The sequence below is a fragment of the Lytechinus variegatus genome, chromosome 12 (genome assembly GCF_018143015.1).
Source record: "Lytechinus variegatus isolate NC3 chromosome 12, Lvar_3.0, whole genome shotgun sequence".
Lineage (NCBI taxonomy): Eukaryota > Metazoa > Echinodermata > Echinoidea > Temnopleuroida > Toxopneustidae > Lytechinus > Lytechinus variegatus.
In genome coordinates this window covers 33450997-33455300 of record NC_054751.1, presented here as the reverse complement: position 1 = coordinate 33455300, position 4304 = coordinate 33450997, and positions in this window count along the sequence as shown.

Sequence of the window (4304 nt, the reverse complement as noted above, 5' to 3'; positions counted from 1 at the left end):
GTGTAGGAGAACGGAACGCCCAGTCAGATTATTATTATTATTTTTTTTTTTTGGGGGGGGGGTATTAGTAAGAATGTAGTTAATTTCTGACTGGGAGATGGTATCCTGTGAATTATGTGCCTACCGGGTTTGCCCCTTAAAGTGTAAGAGAACGGAACGCCCAGTCAGATTATTATTATTATTATTATTATTTTTTTTTTTGGGGGGGGGGTATTAGTAAGAATGTAGTTAATTTCTGACTGGGAGATGGTATCCTGTGAATTATATGCCTACCGGGTTTGCCCTTAAAGTGTAGGAGAACGGAACGCCCAGTCAGACTATGTTTTTTTTTTGTATTTGTAAGAATGTAGTTAATTTCTGACTAGGAGATGGTATCCTGTGAATTATGAGCCTACCGGGTTTGCCCCTTAAAGTGTAGGAGAACAGAACGCCCAGTCAGATTATTATTATTATTTTTTTTTTTGGGGGGGGGTATTAGTAAGAATGTAGTTAATTTCTGACTAGGAGATGGTATCCTGTGAATGATAAGCCTACTGGGCTTGCCCCTTAAAGTGTAGGAGAACGGAACGCCCAGTCAGATTATTATTATTATTTTTTTTTGGGGGGGGGGTATTAGTAAGAATGTAGTTAATTTCTGACTGGGAGATGGTATCCTGTGAATTATGTGCCTACCGGGTTTGCCCCTTAAAGTGTAGGAGAACGGAACGCCCAGTCAGATTATTATTATTATTATTATTATTTTTTTTTTTGGGGGGGGTATTAGTAAGAATGTAGTTAATTTCTGACTGGGAGATGGTATCCTGTAAATTATATGCCTACCGGGTTTGCCCCTTAAAGTGTAGGAGAACGGAACGCCCAGTCAGACTATGTTTTTTTTTTTGTATTTGTAAGAATGTAGTTAATTTCTGTCTGAGATATGGTGTCCTGTGAATGATGAGCCTACTGGACTTGCCCTTAAAGTGTAGGAGAACGGAACGCCCAGTCAGATTATAATTATTATTTTTTTGGGGGGGGTATTTGTAAGAATGTAGTTAATTTCTGACTAGGAGATGGTATCCTGTGAATTATGAGCCTACCGGGTTTGCCCCTTAAAGTGTAGGAGAACAGAACGCCCAGTCAGATTATTATTATTATTTTTTTTTTGGGGGGGGGGGTATTAGTAAGAATGTAGTTAATTTCTGACTGGGAGATGGTATCCTGTGAATTATGTGCCTACCGGGTTTGCCCCTTAAAGTGTAGGAGAACGGAACGCCCAGTCAGATTATGTTTTTTTTTTTGTATTTGTAAGAATGTAGTTAATTTATGTCTGGGAGATGGTGTCCTGTGAATGATGAGCCTACTGGGCTTGCCCCTTAAAGTGTAGGAGAACGGAACGCCCAGTCAGATTATGTTTTCTTTTTTCTTTTTTTGTTGTAAGAATGTAGTTAAATTCTGCACTGCTGGGAGATGGTATCCTGTGAATTATGAGCCTACCGGGTTTGCCCCTTAAAGTGTATAGGAGAACGTAACGCCCAGTCAGATTATTATTATTATTTTTTTTTGGGGGGGGGGTATTAGTAAGAATGTAGTTAATTTCTGACTGGGAGATGGTATCCTGTGAATTATGTGCCTACCGGGTTTGCCCTTAAAGTGTAGGAGAACGGAACGCCCAGTCAGATTATGGTTTTTTTTTGTATTTGTAAGAATGTAGTTAATTTCTGTCTGAGATATGGTGTCCTGTGAATGATGAGCCTACTGGACTTGCCCCTTCAAGTGTAGGAGAACGGAACGCCCAGTCAGATTACGTTTTCTTTTTTCTTTTTTTTTGGTATTTGTAAGAATGTAGTTAATTTCTGTCTGAGATATGGTGTCCTGTGAATGATGAGCCTACCGGGTTTGCCCCTTAAAGTGTAGGAGAACGGAACGCCCAGTCAGATTATTATTATTTTTTTTTTTTTTGGGGGGGGGGGGTATTAGTAAGAATGTAGTTAATTTCTGACTGGGAGATGGTATCCTGTGAATTATGTGCCTACCGGGTTTGCCCCTTAAAGTGTAGGAGAACGGAACGCCAGTCAGATTATTATTATTATTATTTTTTTTTTTTTGGGGGGGGGGTATTAGTAAGAATGTAGTTAATTTCTGACTGGGAGATGGTATCCTGTGAATTATGTGCCTACCGGGTTTGCCCCTTAAAGTGTATGAGCACGGAACGCCCATGTCAGATTGATTAGTTTTAAATTTGTGTTATTTTACCCTCAGGTGAAAGGGGTACATAACACGTTCGTGAGTGGCACTCTTCTTGTGTAAAAAGGGTCACTGATTCGAGAAGGGCACATATAAGAAGGCAAGGGTCACTTGCTCATAAATAGAGTCCTTCTCAGGCGAAAGGGGTCACAGAATACGTTCATGAGCATAGGCGGCGGAAGCGGGGGGATGGAGGGGACGTGTCCCCCCCTAAATTTTAGGTGGGGGACGGTCCCCCCCTAAAATTTAGGTTGATGACCTTTTTTTTTTTTTTTTTGCTTGTCAAATTTTCTTTTGGGTTAGCAACTCCTAAAATTTAGGTTGGTAACCTTTTTGGGGGCGCTTGTCCAATTTTTTACCTGTGTCCATCCCAAAATTTTAGGTGGACACCCACTAAATTTTATGGCTTCCGCCGCCAATGTTCGTGAGGGGGCATTTTTGATAAAAAATTACCCTTATACGAGAAAGGGCACGTGGTAACCATTAAAAGGGGGTCCTAGCTCCTCGGGGAATGGGGGTACATGCAGTACACGTTCGCGAGGGGGGGGGTCGGCATTATTCTTGTGTAATAAAGGGTACTTTTCAGTGCTTCAAAAAGGGAGCAATACCGCCCCCAGGATCACTGCCCTAGTGCAGCAACAAGATTAACAAGAGCGGGAACAGAACGACCGCGTGGGAAATATAATTTTTATTATGAAAAATTGGGTTAAGTATAATAGATATGAATCCGCCCATTAATGCTATTAATTTGATGATTATTCTTTAAAAAAAATTACTTCTGTGTTGAAAAGTGGTGTAAGGGAGTTGATTGTCAGGCCACCGGCCCTCTCCGAAAACTGACGGATATCCTCCACCCCGGCCGTACCCAGGGGCCGCAGAACGGTTTTCAGGTTTTCAAAGGGGGGGGGGGGGGCTGATCAAAATCCTATGGTAATTTTTACGTTTTTTGTACACGGTTTTCGGCAAAAGTGGGGGGGGGAGGCTGAAGCAGCCTAGCCCCCCCCCCGCCGCTTCCGTGGCCCCTGAATATACCCGACGCCTTAGTGATACATCAGTATATTTTATTACATAGACTACACAGACCAAACAGGGCCTCATCAGTAACTATGATCATTCTGTTGAATATAGATTACTCAATTATTTGATAATTATTATTATTTAATAAAATAGATGTTTTGATTCCCTGGAAGCAAAGCCTTTCGGAGATATTTAAAGGTAATCAAAATATATCTTATGGCATATAGTCTTTGGTGCTGCTCGTTCATAATGGTCAGCAAACGTATAATTTGGTCATTAAGGTACGTGCCCAGTAAGGTGCTCATAAATAGGGTCTTTCTCAGGTGAAAGGTATGAACAGGCATGACGGTGTAATGAGGTGAACATTTTAGAGGGCCAGATATATTGCGTATCGGGTAGAATTTATCTTTTGAAGCGAAAAAAGTTGCAAGCGAGCGAGCAAAAATTTTGACATTTTTATTACAAAATCAAATTGTATGTTAGATTTTACACGATATCCAGAAAATAATACATTTTGCCCTTCTCTCTTTCCATTCCTTTTTGGGGGGTCTATGCGCCACTGTGAACTGGATTCTTTTTATGATTGTGCGTTACAAGCTCTAAAAAAACGAGGGGCGCAGTGTGGCGCATAATGTGCTAAAAACTTGCGATGCATGTAGTGAACCCTTAGAGATGTATATTTCTATGAGTGAACCCTATTGAATTGTACTTGTATGTACGATATGGCATATCACATGATTAACTTTTGACCAATCCTAGCCTAGCGCCTAGGCCGATCGAGCAAACTTTTTTAAAGGTCCTTTTTTTAAATAAAATTGTTCTTCCTGATGTTCTTATAAAATGTTTGACAATCCATAATAAATGCTGCTGCATGTAGCAAAAATCAAGGAAACAAGGAGAAATCCTAAAAAAACCCCACCAAGTTTTAAAAGATTTTTTTTAGAGCGATTGTGTAGTAACGTTCCCGCCATATTTATGCCGCGCAAATGTACAGTGCATGCAGCGCAGAGCACGTGGCCGGCGCGGCGCCGGCCGGCCGTAAAACTGAAGCAGAGCTGATACTG